This window comes from Agelaius phoeniceus, chromosome 6 (genome assembly GCF_051311805.1).
Source record: "Agelaius phoeniceus isolate bAgePho1 chromosome 6, bAgePho1.hap1, whole genome shotgun sequence".
Classification (NCBI taxonomy): domain Eukaryota; kingdom Metazoa; phylum Chordata; class Aves; order Passeriformes; family Icteridae; genus Agelaius; species Agelaius phoeniceus.
This window is the reverse complement of record NC_135270.1, coordinates 43,150,756-43,175,470: the sequence shown is the minus strand read 5'-3', so window position 1 is coordinate 43,175,470 and position 24,715 is coordinate 43,150,756. Positions and strand designations below refer to the sequence as shown.

Sequence of the window (24,715 nt, the reverse complement as noted above, 5' to 3'; positions counted from 1 at the left end):
CCAAACCTCAGAGAGACACATGACCTCATTGGGAAGTGAGTGACAACAAGTGTAGGCCATCTACTTGACAACTTGGTGAAGATACAAACTAAACTCCTTTTCAGATTTCATCTTTTTGAAGAAAGTAGAGCTTTGTGAGAGCTTGAAAAGCCTGACAAGAAAAGAAAATCAGAGATTTCGCAGGTGGGAGAACTGAAGCACAACATAACGACAACAGAGTCTGGAAAAGAGCTTGGAAAAATCACCCATCACCTTCTGCCTATTCCTTGACATTTTTGCAGTATTTCCACTTATCTCTGGGTCCATTTGCTTTCGATATCAGAGTCACTTTCCACACAATCTTATAGTGAAGCTAAAGCCAAAACCTAATTTTTCCAGAAGGTTTCAGGAAACAGCCAGGTAGGTCCTGATAAAGAGCAGGAGCACCATGCTCAGACAGTGAGAGAGAGGATCCTGGGAGATACTTTGAAACAACCTGAGTTTCACATTTTTGACTGATCCTTCTTGAGGGATGTGCTGTTAGAATCAATCTTTTTTTTTTTTTTAGAGAAAAAGACTGTTTCTTACTAATCAACCTGTGCCAGACCCAAGTTTTATCAACACAATAGCTACATGCAGCCTAATGTGCAATTTAGTACATGATTACCTACTGCCAGTGAATCCTCAATCTTGACAGTCCAGTCAGCACTGAAAAATGTTCAAAATACACTTACTGTATTTAGTGGAAGAGGAAGGGAACTGGAGGAAGGAAGTGGGAGAAAGGAATAGCACTATACTGTAGAGGAAAAAAAAAAGGTAAAAAAAATTGGAAGAAATAAAGTGGGAGAAAAGGAAGATGAGACTTACCAAGAAGAAGAAGTTGAGACAGGAGAGCAGAAATGGATAAAGGGTGACTGCAAAAGGATAAAAGTTTTTAAAAGCTGAAAAATAGATTACTGGTTTTTTCTCCTCAAGTGAACTTCTTGTGCAACATGGCTGCAGCAAAATTCACTTACAATCCTCCCCTCTCCCTGCTAAAACCAGCCCAAGATTTCTCAGCTGAACTGCCAAAACTGAAATTTTACAGCCAAAATAGAGTAGATTGGGAATGCTGTCAGCACAGGAGCTTGAGCACACCACTCTTGTCCCTTCCCATTTTATGTGGTCATTGGAGTGACAACAGCAGCAGTAATCCCTGGCTAAAGGGTAGGTGTCTAAGAAAACCACCCCTTACAGGCTTTGGAGCTGCAGCCAAAGCCAGGCTGTTCGGCCACCACAAAGCATCCAGAGGTAGAAACCTGCAGTCCAGAGAGTGCAAGACACCCCAGGATCCAATTCCTCTCCTTCTAGTACAGGCAAGGTGTCAGAGGGGTTACTCTGTGTCACCACACTCAGCAAGCCACCACAAACAAGCACCTGCTTCCTTGAACTGTCCTGGCTGCTCCTACCACCATGGAAGAAATCAGGGCATGGTGCTTGACACTGGGACTGTGCACCACTGTTTGGCCTCTGTCTTCTCTCTGCCTCTTTTTGCCTCACAGCTTCATTTCCCTAATGGCCAAAATATTTTCACTTGTATTTTCACCATTTACCCTTTCTACTGTGCTTTACTTGTGTCCTTCATTTGCAATTAAAACTGTCTATTACTGGACTATCTAAAAATATTACTTTTATTATAATTATTATATGTGCCTTCTTCTGCAGTCTCAGTATTCTGAAAAGCAAATTGATTTCACTCATACAGAACATGAATTCCCTGTTCTAGCCCTATGCAAGATGCAGTAAGAATTTTCCTTTTATTTTTGGAATCTCAGCATTTCTAATCTAGGACTGCATGCATCAGAAGAAAAAAAAACAAACCAGATGAAATGAAACCACTGAAAAAAATTTGCATGTAATAAAGGACAATAATAGTACTTGTTATTATTATTATTATTATTCAAAGTGAGGCTAAGTTCTGATTTTCTCCTACCCAGATCATATATCTTCAAGAAAATATTTGCTCTGTTGAGTTGAATGTTTCCACTTTTATGGACTCTGAGATGAATGAACGTGAGTTAAAGAGATGTACTGATAGTTCACATGATTATTTTTCTCTTTGTTACCCCATCAATTTCAGAATGTATTTGCACTAATGACTTAAGTGGTTAAATAACCTATGAGCTATTTGCTTTACACTGAATTAAAATACAGACTTTGGATTTTTTTGTATTTTCTTTAGTTAAGCTAATGAGTTAAACATATCCCAGAAGCACAATGCCACATCAGTGTCACTGACTGCAAAGCTGAGGCTGTGGCTGAATTTTGGCAGCTTGTTAAGTGACAATATTGGGCAGAGACACTGACTGTCTCTCTCCTATTAGTTGTTTTGCTTATATGTTGGGGTAAAAGAAGTTTTCTAGATGGGAAGATGCTGAAAGTTTTTTCTAATTTTTTCAGCAGTAAATGTTTCTTTTTAGTTTAATTTGGTGGTTATAAAATGCTCCTGTTTCATTTGTATGCCTGTTTGGGGGTCTGTGCAAGATTGAGATTCATTATCTTGTTTTATCAAGCATGTAATAAATAAGTTCAACTAATTTGAAACTTTCCATTTGTTCACATTGTTTATTTTTGTATCTGTACTAATCACAGTTTTTCTAGCTCTCCTTTTTTCTAGCTCTCCTGTTTGCTGTACTCCTATTACTATTTTCTTATATTTGAATGGAAGTTCCTCACAGTCATGCTGTCAGATACATTCATACAACACAGACTGCACTGGGACATTGGGACCCGATACTTAGAGGAATTTGAGAGTGATCAAAAACAGACCTGATAAACAAGAAGTAAAGTTAAGTTTATCTCTCATCTGCTCATTCATGATTATGGCATTGGGAGAACAAAATAGTTTTCTGGGCAATTTATTATAGCTATCTACATCTGTGGTAATGCCTGAATATCCAGTAGCTGCCCTTACAGGACAGCACAAGTGCAAGAAAGCCATCTACATGGGGACAAAGAAGAAAAATGAAAAATCCAGACCTAACTTATAAACATCCATATTCCAAAACAACGAAAATAATGTTCTGCTTCTTTACTTGAGCTCTAGCTCACTCAGCCCTCAATCTACTGTAGAGAGTTTTTTAACTTCAGCCACGGATGGCTTTTTGCAATTGTTCCAAAGATAGCTCAAGTAGGTACATCCAAGAGCACAGGAAGACAAAACCAAATCCAGTTCACAAGGAGTAAATAAAAATAATCCAAATTTTCTCCCCAAAATAAATAGGAGACAAGGATATGGATGATGTTCAAAACCTACAGAGACTATGCAGAAGAGTACTGTCACAAGTACACATATGTCTATATCTTTCCTTGTGCAATTTCATACTTGAAGCAAGTCATTCAGTCTGTCTGCTCAAAGGAGATTCAGGGCTCAAGGTTACAGGTGAAATCACTTGCCTTCCACTGGAAACTCCTATTTACAATGAACCCTCCCAGTACTTCCCCCTGAATTATGTCCAGGAAGCAAAAAGTTTAACCTCCTTAAGTTTCTACCTGTGCTTTTTCCCCCTCCAGTTGAAGCCCATCATCATTTTAAAGCACCAAGGCAGTCTGAAAGGTTCACCCTAGTGACCATCTTGAAAGGCTGTCAGAGTGGAAACCTCATTGAGAAGCAGCAGCATCAAGTCAAGCACAACATTCCAGAGAGAGCTCCCCTTAGCCACATTACAGTAACTGGATCTTCTCATGACCTTCAAGAAGCCACTTCAGCTCCCTCCAAAGAGACTTAAGCAGCCTCTCTGCCATTAAGATGTTCCTTCATTTGTCAACAGAAAGCTGCTCAATTGCTAGCCTGAGCAAATTTACATAGAAATTACCAGTGATACTCTGCAAACAGTTAGGAGAATGACAGCAGAGACACCAAGCAGAAACAGTCCAGGATACACAGCCTGCACAGTCACTACTCAGACAAAGACACAGAGAAAAATGTTACCAGGAAAATTCACTGGACTTGCAGAACTATTAATATATGGGCATTCAGCAGTGTGAGGTCTACTGGGGCTCTGAGTTCATCCAAAACCTTTCCACAGAACGAAGACGATGTTGTCAGCATTTCCTTCCTACCTGACAAGTATTTCCAAGTTGCCAGGCAGCTGAATCTCATGTGAAGCCTGCAGATTGAGAGGGCATCTTGATAAAGGATGCCTGGCTTTTCAGCCTAGCACTCAACTTTATCCTCCTGTCCCTGACAGACAAGTCTTGCTGCCACCCTCAAAGCTCCTCCTTGAAGAGAGCAGTCTCTCCTTGTCACACTCCTCATGCCCTGCATCTACTCTCAGTCTCCCCAGGGCCCTTTTCCCACCCCTAGAGACAGCATCCAGGTAAACCAGGAGCTTGATTGGTTCAAAATTGTCATTTTTTCTCCCTTTTTTCTCCTTTCTAGGGTTCTTGACCTGATCACAATAGACTTTTATGTGAAAAATTGTAGAGCTGTGAAGTCTGCACTTAATCCCTTGGTCAAGCACTACTTGTGGTAGTATCTAACTTCCAAAGCCTTGTATGAGTGCTCAGACAATCAGAGATAAAATACAAATCTGACATGGCTGCTTCTTGACTGGGAACATGACTGAAAGAATGCTATAGGTTCTCAATGGCAGCATTTCCCCATAACCGCCCTTCAACAGAGCAATTTTTCTACAGTAATCAACAGCCTCAGCACAAGGTCTTAACCCTATAAAAATTAAAATACAACCCAGAGACTTAGAAGTAATTATGGTTGAGAAACACTAACAGTACTGGGCCCTGTCTGCCCAAATAGGGACATTCCAGAAGTCAAACAAAGTAGTGAGCACTAAAGCATACCAAGAGACAAGTCTACATTTCCTTAGACACTACTGCAGCAGAGACTGGTGGATCAGTTAAGGGCAAATAAAGAGGAATCAAACAGCAAAAACTGTCTTCCTTTGTGTAGCGATGTATATTAATGGAGGTACATTTGTGTGAGTGTACACACAAGAGAAAAAAAAAGGTGGGGATATAGCAAGGCATGGGGCATCTGATCCTTACTATGTGCTCTTGACATCAAATGACTGCACAGAGTAAAAGAAAAATCCCATTACAAATAATGATCAAAGCCATCATAGGGAAATAAGTAGCTTCCACTTCTTAAAGCAAACAGGCAGGTAATATTTATTCCACAGTATAGACAAAACTCTGCCTTCTGTCAAGGAGAAAGGAATAAATTGTTTTCTCATAATGGTGTTTTCTTTTCAATCAATTTCCCTTCAAGCTTGATTTAAGAGGATGCCATGCCTGAACCTCAGGCGAACAGAAGAAACCGAAGATACTCCCCCAAGAAAGGTGAAAAGGATGATGCAGTCAAACTCGAAGTTCCATCCAAACACCAGTGCTGCACACGAGTACAGTCATGCACTCCTCTCCCTCCTCCTGCTCCTCTTCAAATAAAAGATTTGCAGCAACAATGCAACAAAGGGCCAGCAACAATGAGGGAGAAAGAGTTCAGAGCATAAGGAATAAGAGCAATGGAGATAAGCTGAAGTGCATGTTGCTTTAGTTAGGGATAGAATCACTAGGAAAACTTACAGGTCATTTTGCTACCTACACAGGCTTATGTGTATATGCTATCAAATTGTATTTTTTTTTTATTAGTGAGACATTTTTAGATATTATCTTATTATAAATATGCACGCATATAAGAAAGAAGAACAGTCACATCTGGTAAAACCCCTGGCTTCTAAGAAAAGCTGGAAGGGGACTGAATGAAGAATGAGATTGTTCCCAAGGCATTGCAGGCACTTAGGTACTTGCAGAGCTAAGTCATCAGGGAACACTTTAGCTTTAAAAATACTGCCTTGTTAAAAATTGTGCATATTTTCTGGGGTTGCAAACAGTCCCTTTGAGTTGGAAAAATCACAGTAGTTTCTATTTCAAAAAGAGACTGATATTGTATAAACTTCCCCATCTATTTCTTTTAAATGCAAATTGTAGAAAGACTGTTTCCAGGTGGACAGGAATTTATAAAGAAAGTTAATAGTATTTTTTAATCTTGGAAAAGTGTTAACAATTTGATTAAAAAAGTGTTAAATTTGACCCACAGAGAGTATGGACACTCAGAACAGTTCCAGTAGTATCAGAACCCAAACACATAGCCTCAAAATTTCAACTAAGCTTTTAACAGACACAAATCTGAAAGACAAAGGACCCCTTATTTTTTCTCTCAAAAGGTTCCTCAGAGGATGCAATTCCCAGTTATACAAATCATGTCTTCAAAAGTCATGGGATTCTTTCTCTAAGGTTTTAGTGAGGGAATGTTGATTTCAAAGACAACTCCATCCCATTTTCTTTCTGACAGACCTTTTATTTGAAAGGATGCTGCCTCAAGACAGGGCCACTTTGGATGTTTTGAGTACAATGAATTCCTCATGGCAGTACAGTAAATAAACAGCTAGCAAATGATTTGGGTGTTCAATGGACTTTGCAAGCAAGATTCTTAACAACAGCAATGTTAGTTAAGCAAAAGCTAATGAACACTTACTACAAATGCCATTCCCATTTTCTGGCCCTAATTCTCTCGTTACTTATCTGCAAGCATAACAGGCATTTACTGGTTTTAGCATTTTTACTGGTTTTAGCATTACTGACAAAAGCCAGAAGCACAAAGGATGCCACATCCAATGATGACAGCCCCAGAATGGCAGCTGTCAATTAAGCTGGGGAAGGGACTGCTATGAAGGACTGAGTTAACATCCAGCCCTGCCCAGCTAGGACCAGCAATGAGAACTCCCTCCTGCTGCTGAGTACTGCCCATGCACACATCTATCTGTGCATGCACCTGCACAAGGAGAGCCTTAGAGGAATCTTTTAAAGATTAAGATTTTCTCCACGAATGTAGGCCAACATTTTCAAAAATAGATGTCCAAAGTTAGGCATTCCAAAATCCATATTTAAGCATCTACAGAATTGTCCTCATTCTCAGAAGTGCTGAAATTGCCAAGAGCTATTGAGTAAAATGCTCAAATTTTGAAAACCAGGCCACATCTTTAGGTGCTTGAAAACAGATTTAAGAGCCTAAGTTTAGGCATCTGTATTCCTGACTGTAAACTTCTATTACCCAGGAAGTCCTGCTATAATTCATCACACATACATGACATTCTCAAAAATGTACAATGCTAATTGTCCTAAATTTTCAGTTGCAGCTGAAAAGTGCACTGCCCAAATCAGAGCAGGATCACAAAGGTAGCCATTGTCATTCTTCACCTATTTTCTGGTAGTATTTATGGCAGTAAATTACAGAGACTGTCAAACACCCGGTGAACAACAGTGGCAGCTGACCTAGTCCATATTACCTTCATCTACCCTGAGCCTCCAGCAGAAGAAAGGATGAAATTGATATAAAGTTGCACAAATCCAATGGAAAAGAATGCTGGTTTTGGCTGGGATAGAGTTAATTTTCTTCATAGTAGCTGGTATGAGGCTATGTTTTGGATTTATTCTGAACACAGTGTTGATAATACAGGGATGTTTTAGCTGTTTTAGAGATAGCTAAAACACAGCCAAGGCCTTTTCAGCTCCTCACACTGCCCCATCAGGCTGGAGGTACACAGGAAGCTGGGAAGGCACACAGCAGGGCAGCTTACCCCAGCTGACCAAAGAAATATTCCAGACCAGATGGCACCATGCTCAGCATATAAAGGTGGGGGAAGAAGAAAGCAGAGAGAATATTCAGAATGATGGTGCTTGTCTTCCCAAGTCACCACAACATGTGATGGAACTCTGCTTCTCTAAGGAAGGACTGAACACCTGCCTGTCCATGGGAGGTGGTGAATGAATTCCTTGTTCTGCATTGCCTGTGTGTGGCTGTTTCTGTATTTAAATCTGCATCATACAAGTGGAATAGGCTCCATACTTATCAATGTCAATCACATTTATTAAACATGTGAACAGGGTATGTCTGTTTACTTAAATCTTACCTAGTAGAAATCAGTCGCGTCATTTGAAATTGATGTCAGATGCTTCAGCTTAGGGAAATTAAAAAGAAATACACACAACTGTGTGCTATGCTGGTGCCTCAGCAAGCAAATAGCTTCCCCCTGTGCTATATGTGGTAAAAGCAAAATAACAGCATAGTTAATATTTAAAGGAAAAAACACACTAAGGAAAATTTCATCAGTGAAATAGCCAGTATAGAGAAGATTTTAATGTTTGATACAACTATGCCTCCTCTGAACCCAAAATCATGATATTAATCCTGTGAAATATACTCTAACAAAACTCTTAGTATGAATCAGGGTCTGCATGTACCTCTCTTCTCCATTTTTCAGCAGCATTTTAAAATATTTGCTGCATCCTGTAGCTTCAATGCTTAGACAGCAGCAAAGACAACATATTCTACAAACTGCCTGCACCTGTACCTAACTAACTATACTGTCCCACACAGCTGGCAAGTACTTGATGAATGGGCATACTAGAACTACACAAAATTATCCTGAATGTGAGGTAAGTCATCATATGTGGCAACATATTACTAAAACTGCAGTGAAAGCAATCACAGTTGTGCAACTTATTTAATCAAAAAATTTCCCTATTTGTCTACCACATTTACATTTTTAATATATTATTGGAAAGGGTCAAATTCTCAGTTGTCCTCAAATGTGGTATTCCACTTATATTAGAGCTGTTATTGTCTTGAACAAGTGAGAATCTGATTACAAATTGCTTCACTTAACAATAAGCTATGACCACTTCTGGGACAGTTACAATCATCATTCAATGGGAGACAAACAACATTATCTAAGAGTTTATAGCTGGAAATAAAGTAAAATACCTTCTTCCAAAGATACAGCAAGAGGAAATTAACATAGGAAATTAATCCAAAGTGGCCAATGCTTTTAAATATACTGTTTCAACATGATGTCCCAAAGAAAAATGCATCTACTTTGTCACCCACAACCACGAGCAGAGTTTAGCTTAACCTCAAACAGAGCAACCACGTGTGACTCCTAACAGGAGGCACTGTCACTCCCTCTGCCCCACCAGGTCCTCTTGTGAGGCCACATCCCTTTGTGAGCTACCCACACAAGCCCCTCATGTTTCATAGGACTATCTCTGCTGCAGCATATGTCTAGAGGCTTCTTGAATCCAGTGCACAGAGGGACTTGCTTACTCAGCTCTAACTTCTTCCCAGAGGCTCAAAAGCTGCTCAGAGGCTAAGCCTATTTGTTCAAGCACAGAACCAGTTATATTGGCTTCTAGACCATTCTGTTTACTCATCAACCTGACCAAATGCAGGGCAATTCCAAATGCATGTTTGTCAGCAAAAGGCCCTGCAAACCTCTCCTTAGCTCATGTGAGCCAAAAATGCTCCAGTGCAAAGGTGGCACCTCTGAGCTTTTTGTAGCAAAAATTCCTTTTCATTTGCTACATAGTCCAATGACACATGAACTACAAATAAATTCCAAAGGTACAATAAATGAGAAATGGTCTGTTAAACCGCTTTTTGACCAGAAACTTCCATTTTCACTTGTGTTGCTACAATTTTCTTTTCTGCAATGACTTAGGAAAAAGAGGCTACAGGAAAAACTGCAAGGAAATACTTGAATGAGTTGAAAATGAACTTAACACACAAAAAAAGACAGGGCAAGGCATGGCATTTCTTAAAGAGATAACAATGGAAGTGTGGAAAACGCAAAAAAAAATATGATCCTGAAGTCTGATAAGAGTTAAACAGGAATCACATGAAGCAGAAATGGAAGGAAGAAAAGAATTTTATGGTGCCTTGGATGACAAACAATACAGTTTGAGTATGGAATGTAAAAAAACCCTGTCAGTTCAGAAAGAAACATGAAGCAAGCAAGATGAGCACTAATAGAGAAATGGCTGCAGATTGCTATCTCAAGAGCCACTTGAATGAACTACACACAAGGAAATCCAAAGGAAGAAAGTGATAACAGTCAGTGCAAGAGATGAACAGAATTATGAACAAAGCTTTTAGCTGGAAGACTGAGTTTAGTCAGGAAAGTGACACCTTTTGCTGGCCGTGCCAGATCAAGAATTGGATGAGTGACAGTCGGCCAGTCACCTGCTCCCTGTGAGCTGGAGCTCAGATCTAGTAGTAGCCAAAGGAAGGAAAGCATGCTTAGCTACAAATTTTAATGTATGGCTCTTGTCACCGAGAGAGGAGTTGCTCTCTGTGTCTCACAGTGTAGGAAGAAACAGCTGCCTCTGAATCTTGCGCATGGCACAACTTCCCAGAATGCCACCATTCACACAGCAATGCCAGATCCAGGTTTTTCACAGCACTTATTTGTCTTTGAAACTCTAAGCTCAGTTTTGCAGACTTCCACACAGGAGAACACCAGTGAAAGTTGCATAGAAACGTTCCTGCAAAAAATGACTCAATGGTAGAAGTGGTAGGAGCAATGGCACCACAGGAAAACATTAGGGAAAAAAGGCTCAGATTTCTCTGCCATACACATTTCATCTTTATATTTTAAGAAAAATCAACTTAAACACCTTTCTATCTTAACCAATGCATCTGCTGATCCCTAAGGACCACACCATCAACTTTAAACCTTGAGTTTATGAAGCTCATTTTTCCCCTTGATTAGCTCTTATTATCCTATGTGTGCTGCTGCAAGCATCTCTGCTGTTCTTAGAGAGATGGTGGCTTGCAGCCTCCTTGGTCCCTGTGGAGATGTGCTCTTCAGCACAACCCTATTATTCTGACACTGCCTTTCTTATTGCACCCTCAAAGGGCCAACTCACTCTTCACAGAGGCAGACAGCCACAGTTACAAGAGATACATGTTATGTGCTCTATTATTGAGTAATTGCATCATTAATAAAAAAATAATAATAGAGAGGGACTCTCTCTCTCATATCAATGCTAGTAAATGCACAGGCTACCATTAGCAGACCAAATCCAGTGAATACTGAAAAGAAGTGGTTTGAAATTTTGGTAAAGCTTTGCATGGAATATGGTTTGCTAAAACCCAGCATTCAATTCTGCCCCATGGCCTGTGCCACTGTAAATGTTCAGTTCTTGAGGAGAAGAGAAGCATGGGCACTTAGCAGTATTAGCAAGAATGCGCTTCAGAGTTTTTGGAAACATTTCCTTTAGTGTAAGAAAGCTTTTGGTAGATTAGTACTGAGTATCTGGCCTAAATATTTATTAATCTCTTACTTGATAGTTCGTTTATATTCTCTAAGTATTGCATTTCATATTTCTTACAGGTTTCCAAATAATTTTTATCAGCAAGAGATTGCTCATTAGTTATATATATTATTCCATATAACACTTCTAGTATACTAAAGATTTCCAATGTACTTAAGATTCCACAACACCATACAGCAGTGAGTTCCAGAGGCTCATTATGTACATGAAAACAGAGTATTTTCTTAGATTTCAACTACTCAGCTTCTTTGGGAATCACCTGCAAATATGCACTGTTAACATTATATTCCAATCTTGCATTAGCTAACAGTCTCACTGTACTTAATATAGATACATAATCAATTAAAACCTGCACATCTTAAGGACTGGGCTTACAAAAAAATAATAGTAAATCCACCAGCACTCAAGAAAAGTCTAGAACACACCATAGAATAAAGCAAATGCTGTGATTTCAGTATTTAATGATAGAGAACCGTGTTCAATAACAAAGTGTGTTTCACTTTAGATCAACATCACTTAGGTTATTGAAAACACGCTGTGATCTGTAGCTTATATTTTTCTGGAGGAAGAAGGGAGTATTAAAAACTTTCATTCACTAACTTAATCCCAATTTGAAGGACTCAAGCTAAAAATTGGAGATGGGCTTTCTCAGCTTGCTGGGTTTCTCAGCTTGCTGGGTTTCTCAGCTTTCTAATTATATCCCTTACTCTATAAAACATGCACCAGACTAAAGAACCAGAGGAACTGGCAGACTGAAAATGTCTTAATTCTTCTGACCTTTACCACAATTTTCTTTCTCCAATAGAATACACAACTGACCTTTTCCACCTACTGGCAGGACAGTTTATGGTAGATTTCCATTATCGAAAGCTCTCTGCAAATTCACTGCAGTCATTACTGGTAACCCAGCTCAGCTCTGCAAGGATATTACAATACACAAACTCCCTCAAACCCTAATTGTTGATTGTTTCCTGTTCCAGAAAGTCACAGTGGCCATGCTTGCATACCTGCTAGCTTTCCAGATGTGCACAGAGGCAAAATACCTGCAAGATAGCCAAACATTACAGCTGTTCCCAGCAGAAACACGGCTGAAGTGTTGCCAGATGCACCAAACATTCATCTAGGTCACAAACTTCACTGGGCTGAGCGATGTCTCAGTCATTAGGCTGCCTGCCTAGCATACAGGAGATCTCTCTCTGACTTAGGAGGTGACATTGAGAAAGTCACTAAACCCCTATGGCTGTGCTCTTTGTCTGTAAAAAGAGGGTGGACTGCATCTCCTCTTCAGTGTTATGAAACTCTTGTAGACAGTGAATCATTCACCACTACTCTGGTAACAAGGTCCAGATGGAGAAATTTGCAGAATATTTTAGTTGAAGTTTATAATTTAATTACAGAAAGACAACAAAACATTGTGGGGTATGGTATACAGGTTTTATTGGTACAAGCTGGATATGTGATTATTCATACCTAGAAAAGCCAAGTGATTCATGAAGTTTGCATCAACTGACTGGCAACAAAGACTTTGTACCCAGCTGTACCATCCTGGTCTCTGCAAATTTCAGACGTTTCTTAAAAAACCCAAATGTTTGTGATACTTTTTATATATTTTAACATCTTTTTAATTGACAGTATTTTTACATTGCTCCAGCTGTAAAGCCAGACTCTTTTAGTAACCGTGTGTTCAACTACAAGGATCACTGTCGCAGAGAAAACTTTATATTTCTATTCCCAAAATAACCTGTATGCTTATGCTTTCTTTCTTTGTTTAAACTAGATTCAATACAGACATATAGAGCCAGGAGTATTTTGAGTGGTTATCACATATCTTGACAGAGAGCACCACAAAGTGAGAAGCTTTTCTGTAACTTTATGTCCCTCTCTGGTCAGCAAAGACAAAGTTGCTGGGGTTTGCAAAGGAGTCAAAGGCAATAAGACTTCAAAAAAAAATTAATCTATAAATCAATGCAGCAGTTGCATTGAAAGTGTGGGAGTGATATTTGCCTTTCTCATTCAGACTTTGCTTGGGATTTAAAATCCCAGGTGTTTCCATCTTGCATCTTACTGTGGTTCTACAGGGAAATGAGCACTGAGAGAGAAACATGAATGCTCAGACAGGAAGGCCAAGAAAAGGATCAGAGAAGAGTTTGTGCAAAACCAACACAGTGAACATGGGAACAGAGCCTCTTTACATGCATAACAACTCAAGATCACGTTTTGGAAAGAGAAGTGGAATTAAATGGGAATTGAAGAGGCCTGTGATGCATCCTACCAGTAGAGAACTTCTTGAGGAACAAATCACAGAGACAGCTAGAGAAGTCCTGAGTGCAGCACTCAAAAATTACTACAAACAGCACAAAATATTAAATCCAATATATGTAATCTTAGTGCAAGAATTTCAGGGGTCTGACTATATTTACTCCTTGAGTAAATGCATTCTAGGTTACATAAAATTCCACTGCAGACAATATTCTTTGCTTTATTTTGCCACTAACCAGTCATAATATTTGTGCCATTATGACAGAGAAAAAACTGTTCATAAAGCTTTGCAAGGGCCTTCCACAAAGGAAAAATAGACTCCCAGAAATAGCATTCCAGGAAACTGTTATTTCAGATTTTAAGGCAACCAGAACTAGTGCATGGTTCATGTACTCTTAACTTAGAATTCTACTGACACTACTCAATAGTTCATTCTACGTTGAAAGGAATTTACAATACAGGTATCATTTAAAAATACCCCATGCTTCAGATAGAATGCCTCAGACTGGGAATGAACAGTGACTTACAATCAAAATCTAAGAACAGGACAAAAGTACTATATAAAACTTACTATGTATACATTTTAAATAAATATATAGTTATATGTTGCACATAGAAAGAGAAAAGATATTGAATGATAATTAATGCAGGTATAATCCAAAAGGAGCACATATTTTAAATCTTACACAAAAATCTGACTTCCCTGTAGAATTCCAACCTGGTTTCTTTTGCTTTGTAATACAAAAAAGCTTGGGTAAATATGTAAAGAACTGATTATTCATTATTACTTAGCTAGTGAGTTTGGCTCTGACATTTCCTTCTTCATTTTCATTCAGACTGCCTACCAAATACTACAAAGCTCCTTTTGACAATGCTAAGCAGGAATAGACATGAAGAAAATCTGTGACTATCTCAGACTGATTTAGGAAGACAGTTTCAAATTTGAATATTAAAATGCTGGGCCAATGCTGACTAAGAAAAGAAATAAAATTTGCAAATATGAGATGTATAGGAAAGATGGAAGACCAATTCAAAATGATAAAAATCAAATTAAAAGCATAAAAATATAGACTGAAGAAATTTAGACTGGAAATCTTCCAGAAAGTTAAAAGATGCCATAGAATTATTATTTATTCTTTACAATGTTTTCCACAGAATCTCAAAACTGGATCACAAATATAAAGTAACAGTTTCATTTCTCAGAGGACAAAATCTCATCACTAAGGACACATAATTAAAACACAGAAGAATGGAAAAAGCAATTGACAACAAAACTGTAGGGGACTCACTGGTGCCAAGAGTAGCATAAAATAGGTTTTCTATTTCTGAGGAGAGTGATTGTAGCAAAAGTAAAAGACTTGCAGCCATAGGAAAAAGAATAGTGCATGAGAGAGTCTTGGGTTTTTAAAGAAGATGTGATTATAGAGGGAGGATCCTCCAGTGCTAAAACACATGCACAGGACAGTAGAACAACTCTCACATGCACATCAAACCATTGCTGCTGAATGCAGAGACAAGGTGACTTTGCTGAGCAAAGGCCACAGTTTCAGACACATATTTTTTGCTTATCTTTTACAGCCATCTGAATATACCACCAAAATCTGATGCACCATGAAATCTTCAAGAAACTCCTGCTCTGGGATCTTTTGTTAATTTTGCCACTTTTCACATCTGAACTCCTCTCTCTTCAACAACCCAAAGGTGAGATGCTCCCTCAGCCTGTCTCTGTCTGCTGCTGAGTACTTTGGACTCATTTTGCATCACAGAAAGAATGTACTTTTCAATGTCTGCCCTTGACAGCCATTCTCCTTTCCCACTCATCCTTCCTCAGCAGGCTAACACATAACTCATGCTAACACCCCCACTGAAGGTGAGAGAGATGACCAGTTTGAGCATCCTATGCTTTTTCCTAATCTGTAACTGATAACCCCCAGTGTGACTCAACAGTTTATCCCTGGGAGAAGGCTAAAAATAAAGCAAAGCTGCAATGGTGAGAAGCTGGATAAATAAATGTTTGATTTGTTTGGTTTGGGGATTCTGGAATATTTAGTTACAACTGACAGAAGTTTGTATGCATCATCTACTTCCTCAACACCTTGGGACTGCATTGAAGTTGTGCTTCTTAACTAAACCAAAGATAAAATAATGATCTTTCCTTGGTTTTGCAGCATATACAAACCTTAGATTTCACAAAACTGTAAAGATTTCATACAGATCCTCAAAAACCAGGTATTTCAGGAAACATCAAGCTGATATTTTCCACGCTGATCCAGGGGAAGAGAGTACGTACTGGCTGGAAAGCCATAACTATAGCTTTATCTTTACCTTCCCTGGCCTCCAGGGAGAGGTCAGGGAAGAGGCAAGCCAATTTTGCTTTCTTCTCCATCTTTAAAAGGGTTTGTTTGCATATGCATGTGGGGAAAAGGATATGAAGGAAGGGACCTGAGAATAGGCATTTTCAGCAGCACAGCACATCGCCAAATACTTTGCTTCTCTACCATTATCAAGAGCAGTACTTCATTTCTCCTTTCCTGACAGATTTGCCAGACACAGGCCTTCATTTGCCATATTGTGGCACAGGAAATCTGGGGTTGTCTCTCTGAGGGGCTAATTAGGGATTTCTCTTTCATTCCAGTATCTCTATTTAATGCCTGAAAATACAGAAACCAAAGCTTCTAACTGGACTCATCCTTGCTCTGTATTTCCATCCAACAGAGAAAAATTGCCCTAGAAAAATTGCTACTAGAGCAAGCTAACATTAAAAAGAGTTTGCTTTTCCTCTTCTTCTAAATGAGTTAGTTAGAAACCAGTCAGCTGTTTGTTCAACATTCTGAGCCAAAGCCAAGCACAGATCTCTCCCTTGACTTACATTTGCTTGGAGAGTGCAAACAATAAGCAAGCTGGGGCTTAATGAGCCTGTATGTGGGGTCAGTCTAGCAGAACAAGAGAGGATGGTCATTTTTTGAGCTATCCCAGTTTGAAACAGAAACAACAGGGGGGATAACAAGAGCAACAATGAACTAAGGACCTGCAGAGATACCCTCATAGAAAGGATTTCATGGCGAGCAACTCCCTCATGATTTCTTTACTCCAGCTGATGGTAAAATACTATTTCCCAAGCACTGGCACTGAGCAGCTAACCCAGATCAGCCTGCATCAGCCTCTGGCACAGTGCAGTGGCACATCTGGACTGGGAAGAAAAGACTGAGCCTCTTGCACAGAAATGGATATTTTCTTTTAGAGAGATTTATTTCAGATAAAATGTTACTATCCAACATGCAAAAAGAACATGATTCCAAAAAAACCACCCCAACATCTCTAATCCTTTAACTTTTTCTGAACAACACATAATAGAATCTTTTGCTAAAACTCAATTGTGTTAAAAGCACAGACTTTCACCATCAGAGCCAAAATTAACATCCAAAGCTTGTCTCAAAAACATGGAAGATAAAAAATTCTAGACATAAAAACAATCCACCAACTATGTGGAGCAGGAGAATAAATGCCAGAGGAAATAGAGAGCCATGGTAGCATCTTCAACCAGTTTCTTTCTCCCAGCTTATGCACAGACTCCATTCTAGGGCACATCTCATAATCTCTCTTCTACACAATTTAACAGCCTCCTTTGATTTGCCTGGCCTCCACACCTCTAAAGAGCAAGAGGAATGCCAAGTCATTAACCCAAGAGGTGCTCAGTTATAAAGGTGATAGGCCGATAGAAAATCCTAAAGGCAGCCAGGATTAATGTCATAGACATATCTCTGAGCCACCCAGAGATGGAATTTTCAATTATTCCAAAGCAAGGTAATGAGCTTCTCAAAAATTTCCCTTGGTAGAACACTCCCCAGACTGCAAAACAATGATCTCAGAGAAACTGAACATCAGACAACTAAATGGTTAAAATCCTGCTTGTGATTTGCTGCAGATGCTTTCACTGGGAATGTTTGAGCATAATAGTTCTGCGTAGGAAGAAAGGAACTGTATTTTAGTCATCTGCATATATTTTAGTTTTGGCTGAGTTTTTGGTTTTTTGTTGGCTTGGGTTTGGGGTTTTTTTTAAAGGTACACTTAATGATTATTCAGGAGTGGACTATTACAATGCTTAAAAATAATATTCTTACAGATCGTAATCAGCTCCAGTGTCTCTCCACATGTGTGTGGGTTGGAGATGAACACCATGGCCAGTAGGCAGGGACTTTTTTTGTACTGATGGGGGTGTATATTAAATCTTTAAAAGTTACTCTGATTAATTCACATCAAGTCAGCATAATTTCCTTCACAGCTTAAGTTTTTCAGCTGCCAAGACTCCTAAAACAGAGTGAGCTGTGCTCCTGAACATGATTAAGGCCATGCCTTTTTTTTCAACCAGTCTGAGACCCATCAACTCACAACTTGGCTGGGACTTTTCTTCAATCTCCTTCTCAGAGCAATATCCAGTAAGGTAATTTCATAGTAAGACTCCAAGTCTCCCTTTCTCAGCAGCTCTCTCCTTTTAGACTATTGACAGAATTCAAATTAAGTAATTTCAGTTCCCTTAGGTACCTTAAAAATACTCTGGCTTTTGACATAAGCACCAAGAAAAAGCCTTCATACAAGATTTTTCCATTAGCAAATGCCCAGGGAGCAGGAGAGGTGGAAAGATTTTGCTTCCCAATTAGTTTTATCCAGGATGTTAAAGGAAAGTCTTCCTTTCCTATTCTATCATCCATCCCAATAATGTCTAACTAGGAAAGCAGCACCAAGTTTTACAGAGCAGTTCTAGCTTCTCCCTAACAATGATCCTTTTCTGTCTGTAGCTTTCACATCATTGTTTTGCTGATGCTTTTAACTCTTCTTGGTTTGCATCCATTTTAAATGAAATAACCTGATTAGATTCCTTTTGTCAGAAGGTTGAGGTCACATCAATCATAGCAAGAGTTTTCTGGACACAGGGAGAATGAAAATAGGTTGGATACCTTTAAATTTTCCATTCTCCTACAAAGAGCCAGATCATCCATTCATATAATGGTCTTGAATACACGCATGCAACACTTTATTGTATGTTTCATTCACCCTCAAAAATGCATATGCAATCTAACTGAAACTACTACAAATGAAAAGAATATTCAAACTGTTCCAGCCAAAACAATAATGTCTTGTACAATCTAAAAAAGGCTACATAGTGTTTCAAAAGAAAGCCTTTACATTTTCATAAAAAAACGAAACCCTCAATTTAAAATGTCTAAATTTTTAAGTCAGTAAAAATAGTAACTAAGCGCTTGTCCTAGTCACATACAGAAATATATTGAAGTATATTTTAATTATAGAGAAAAAAAGTGTGCTTGACTTTTTCCAACACTCCTTTCGATTTCAATCAGCAAATTATAAAAACAGCCTTTGCATTTCTGTTCTACATACAATTACAAATGCTACCGTTGACTTTGCTCTTCAGTTTTCTACTAATGTATAAAATCATTACAGCTACACCTGTTCTGCTAAACTGTACTAGCTTCAACACTTGAAAATTCAGCCTACAAATGCCTTTTGCCTCCTAATCTCTTGAAGAGGCTATTGGTTACACCATCCAACTTATTGGAAAATATAAAGAGGCAGTGTAAATTTCTGGTGGTCATGCAGAAGGTTTGAAAAACATCTCTCCTGGCTTCAGACATGCTTTCTGACACATATCCTGCCTCTTTTTATTATGCTAATGAGTCACATATAAATGTTTGTACTGCTGAGACTGTTAAGGTTTAACAAAGAACCTATTCCATCAGCAGAGTTCTGATCTGTCTTAAACTGTGTTGCTATTGATCTTTGGTCCTTAGCCCCATGTAGATCAGGTAACCACATAATCAGTTCATTCAACACAGCAGTACATTTGCAGCTACTATGGAAAAGTTGCATTTGTTTTTCTCAGGAAAAATTAACATGCTGAACTGTCACTCTGGTTTTAGTAAGTAAATGAATAGGAACTGGGCAGAAGGAGACCAACGCATTCATTTTCTCATAGAAATACAGGCTTAAGTAACCTTGCTCTGCAGAGGTGAGAGGCTTCTAGACACTGAGATAATCCAGCTCAGTAGCTTCTGTCAATTTAATTATTTTTTACTGAGGTTGGCACTCATGAAACCATCTCTGATTGACAGCCCTGGAGATGATGTCCTGTGTTATCTATGGAACAGATACAGTGCAAGGAGCAGCAATGGTTTTAGGTCTGATTTATTTTCATTTCAATCTTAAATCTGTCCTTCAATTTTTAATTGATGATAATGACATCCCTTCCACACTAGAATCCTTTTTTATTTTTCTGAAAAAGACAGTTATTTCCTTCAACCATATAGATTTTACTTCTAAACTGATTGATTATCCCTAAATACAGACCGCATCTTCATAAATAGTCTTATTACTGCAATTGCCAAAAAGTCTACAGGTTACTTAATCAGTGACTTAATTTTTAAACATGGAAACTAATCTTCATTTACATTAAACACAAACATCTGAGTAGTTACATTTTAATAAGGTTTTTTTCTATAGAGAAGGAGACTGCTAACTGAAACTGACATTACAGAAATGCAATGAGGAATGGAAATAAAGAAAAGGGAAAGGAAAATGGGGAACAAATAATTTTAAGATATTGGCTGTTATGTGCTGTTTCACCTGTATATATATCACTAACTATATGGAGCAATGTAACCACTTGGAGGTAAGAGAATAGCACAAAAACGTTATAACAGTAACAGAAAATTTTCAACCAACATCTGCAGGAAGCAAAAGAGCAGGAAGAAGGAAAGGATAATCTGAGCAGGCAATTACAAATCTGCTTAAACCTGAGCCTCAAGAAAGATACAAACATAGAGGCTGGTGTGCTCACAGCCTGGCTCATGAATCAATAGTTGCCAAGATTCAGCCATTGACACAAAAATGCAGGGAGGTTCTGCTCTAGGCAGCAAGGAGGCAATCAGATCCTAACATAAAAGGTAATATCCTTATCTCCATTCTTGACCGGAACCATGAGGTTTAGTACCCTTTCCTGCCCCTGTTAATAGGAATATCCAAAGTTATAGCGATTATCAACATAAATGTCATCTCTGCATCTGGCTAAACTCCTGTTCTTAATGAAACCCTTTGGCAAATCATGCATTCTAGTACCTAGTTCAGCTTGTTACCATACCACGGACTTCTTGTGCATTACATACAAAATCTTTAAAGAAAAGGTTTTTAAAAGGAATTTAAGCACATTACACATCCTTACAAATCTGTTAGATCCTGTTCTTATAATGAGGATAACTGCACTTTGCTGTATCTTGCTTATCTTTACAACATCTCCAAATTACAGACAGTAACAGCATTTACTACTTGAGTCATGACTAGGCAGGTGTGTAAGGGACAATGTACTTAGTGATGAAATTAGGTCAACTGTCACATACTGGCTAGTCACCAGCTCCTTCAGCTTGGAAGAATTATTTTCTAAAGACTGTTCTCTTGTTCTTTGTTAAGTTTTAAGTAAGTGAAACATCAAGACTGCTCTAGATTGCTCTCCAGGGGCAATCACTTCCCCTGGCCCTGCTGGCCACACTTGCTAATACAGGCCAGGATGGCAGTGGCCTTCTTGGACACCTGGGCACACACTGGCTCATATTCAGATGGTTGTCAACCAGAACCCTCAGGTCCTCTATACAGCCTCAGATCCTTTTCTGCCAGGAAGCTTTCCTGCCACTCTGCCCCCAGCCTGTAGCACTGCCTGGGGTGGTTGTGACCCAAGGACCCAGGTGCCAGGACCTGGCATTTGGCCTAGCTGAACCTCATTCCACTGGCCTTGGCCCATTTGTCCAGCCTGTCCACATCCCTCTGCAGAGCCTTCCTGCTCTTAAGCAGATCAGTATTCCAGGCCAACTTGGTGTTGTCTGCAAACTGACTGATGGTGCACTCAATCCCCTCATGCCTATCATTGATAGATATATTGCACACAAGTGACTCCAATACTGAGCCCTGTGGAATACCACTTGTGACTGGCCAGCAGCTGGGTTTAACTCCAACACCACTCTTATGGCTTGGCCATCCAGCCAATTTTTTACCCAGCAAAGAATGTGCCTGCCAAAGCCATGAGCAGCCAGTTTCTCCAGGAGAATGTTGTGGGAAACAGAGTCAAAGGTTTTACCAAGGCCCACATAGACAACACCAACAGCCTTTCCCTCATCCATTAGGTGGGTCACCCTGTCATAGATGGAGATCAGGCTGGTCAAGCAGGACCTGTCTTTCATAAACTTGTGCTGGCTGGGCCTGATCCCCTGGTTGTCCTCTGTGTGCCACATGATGGCACTTAAGATGATCTGCTCCATAACCTTCCCTGGCACCAAGGTCAGGCTGACAGGCCAGTAATTTCTTGGATTCTCCTTCCAGCCCTTCTTGTAGATGGATATCACACTGGCTCACCTCCAGTCTTCTGAGACCTTCCTGCTCAACCAGAATTGCTCATAAATGATTAAGAGGGGCTTTTCAAGCTCTTCTGTGAAAGGATCCCTCAGTATTCCTGGGTGGATTCCATATGGCCCCATAGACTTGTGTGCATTAAAGTGGAGCAGCAGGTTACTAACTGTTTTCCCTTGAATTATTGGGACTGCATTCTGCTTCTCATTTCTGTCTTCCAGCTCAGGGGGCTGAGTGCCCTGAGGATAGCTGGTCTAGCCATAAAGGACTGAAGTAAAGAAGGCATGCAGTATCTCAGTCTTTTCCTCATCCTTTGTGGAAATGTTTCCACGCACATCCAATAAAGGATGGAGATTCTTTACCCTTTCTTTGATAACAGCAAATCTTACACCCTTCCAACTTGTCAAAAGAAGAAAGGCATCATCACTATGGGAACATAACTATGACAAAGAATCCCTGAACTGCTTATTGAGCTTTGCCTTGGACAAAACCTACAACAGACGTGTCAAGGAGGCCTGCCAGGGACAGAACATGTACACAGCCCCTCCATAGTGAGCTCTTTATGTTTTAGCCCACTCCTCACCTTGTTTGCTAAAGTCCTTACCAGGTCAATAGTGGAAGACTTATTCCCTACCATGGCTGCTTTGACACAGACTTTTCCACAAAACCTTAAAGTAAATTTTGTACTTTAGAAAATCTATATTATGAATGATAGAAAAAAGGCATGAATTTTGTATCAGGTGTCAGAAAGACACCTATTACTTGTACACTAACTAGGTCCAGTGAGGCCCTGTTGAGCATTCATAGGAAGACCATAGGCTGGAGGTAAGGAAGTAAAGAAATGAGTCAGGAGGGCAAATTGTACTCTTTCAAAATTTCTTTGCTTGGTATCTTTGACAATGCAGTTTCAAATCCCAGTAATAGACAGAAAAATCTGAGATCAACATTCATTCTCAATTCTACATCTTAAAACAGGGACAGAGAATGCCCTCATTTAAGATTCAAATTTAGCTCCCTCCTACTTGGACCTTTGTGCCATCTTGTGCACTTCTTATGAAAAAATATTTACATGGGAATTGTCAACTCAACAAGCAAAGGCAGAGGAAATTTTTATGTCAAAGGAACAAAGCCTGCTGCAAGTTGGCTTTCTCTTTTCCTTCTTCACAAATCATTCTGTGGCATGAGTCAGATAATACGGAGTGGGAGGATCACACTCCAGCAGGCTGTGGTAGAGCAGGTGGAGCTGTGGAGACAGCTTGGACATATGCAGCATGTGTGTTTTCTCTGGAAGGACTTGGAGAAACAAGTGCTACAAAGCTGATTTTGCAAAGGTATCTTGCTGGCTAAATTTGTACTTTAAAAGCACTGGGATTCCTAAGTTGTTTTCGCCACTTGCATCAATTAATGTTTTTCTTCAGTAATTTTTTTCCAAGATGAGGCAAAAAGCCACAGATTTGTCTCACGGACTATATGGGAAACTAATTCTGAGAGCAGATGACAGCTGTTTCAATTATCAACGCATAATACTTATGCTATTCTCTGGACACTAAGCAGACTCAACAGTGGAGAAGGCATATTCCACGAGGGGGACTCATATAGTGAAGATGGATTATTTTCCCTGGCCCCTCATCACTGACTGTTTTCTGATTCTTCTGCTGTTACATTCCAGGTTAAAGTAGCATTGTGGTACATGCAAGCAAATTGTCATGTTAACTCTAGCCGAAGGTTTCTACAAGGCTCTGTATTCCTCCAAACATCAAGAAGCTTTTTAACAGTGCTGAAAGTCCCTGGATTTAACAATCAGTTTTATTCCATTTCCAGGATTATAGATAGCCTGGGTCTGTTTGTTTGCCTTATCAATAAAACTGTCATGAATAAACAATAATGACAGTGGTCCCAGAGAAGTCACATTAGTGTAAATGTAAACATCCAATATGTTGAAAAACCCAATACTTTAACTGCTCCTGCCTTTTCCCCTTCTTCCTCCCTAATAAAATCATGCACTCTTAGCTTTTTGAGGACAATGGGACTTCTATTTTGGGTGAAGATCAAGAAACAAAGAAAACAAAGGTCCATGCTAAGGAGGCCAGCCCTTGCATTAATGTAGCCCCTCAGTGGCACAGCAAATAATTTAAAATAAATAAACAATGTGAACAAGACACAGTAAATCCAAATTTGAATACTGAGAACTTAAGGTTAGCTGTTCTTTGGAATATTTAGCTGAACAAACAGTAGCCCCCAGCTGTTCTCCAAGAAGCTCAGCAAGCTCCCTAAAGGTTTGTTAGCTGACTGCTTGCCTGAGGGCCACTGGATCTATCACAGTCTTGCTGTACCTTCCTCCTGTACAGAAGAAACCCTTCCTGAGTGTCTCAAATCTGGCACCAGGCTAGTCAGTGAGTATGTCAGAAAAATGCTGTGGAGACCCCAGTGAGACATTACTTACTGTGCCTAGCTTGGGATGCCAGACTTTTGACATCTCAGATCACATCTCATTTTTAATGTGTGTTAGGAGCTTTTCATCAAGGTAGAGGGAAGTGTCCTCTCTCCTTCCATGGCAGACAGCTCAGGCTGGGCACAACTGCAGTACCAAGGGATAAGGGAAGATCCTCAAGGGGAAAAGCGGTGATGAAATTGGCATGATTGCTAGTGGCTGCTTGTAGGAGACTGAGCCAGTAATTTGGGAAAACAAGCTTGTTAGAGGAAAACAGGAATGACACCAATCTGCTGTAATGAGCAGGCAGTAGAACAGTGCCTTCATGTCAAGCTCTATTCTGGGTTTGAGCCACACACTGCAAAGGTTGTGGCCTTGCTGGGTGTAAATTAACACAGCCTAATGATTTCTCCTCTCTTTTTAGTCTCCCAAACTATATCAGTTTACAGTGAGAACAAAAGACAAAAG

General features: G+C 39.5%; 1 protein-coding gene and 1 long non-coding RNA gene across 16 annotated transcripts in view; one reads left to right on the top strand and one right to left on the bottom strand.

The window, feature by feature from the left end:
- The window catches only part of NRXN3 (neurexin 3), an 868,815-nt gene that overhangs the window by 426,648 nt on the left and 417,452 nt on the right, over positions 1-24,715 (bottom strand). The gene's annotated exons all lie outside the window — the stretch shown is intronic.
- Positions 1-24,715, top strand: part of LOC143694398 (uncharacterized) — a 142,339-nt gene that overhangs the window by 74,300 nt on the left and 43,324 nt on the right. Inside the window, exon 2 of the long non-coding RNA XR_013182861.1 lies at positions 14,986-15,108. This is a non-coding gene — a long non-coding RNA (uncharacterized LOC143694398). The remainder of the gene's footprint in view (positions 1-14,985; positions 15,109-24,715) is intronic.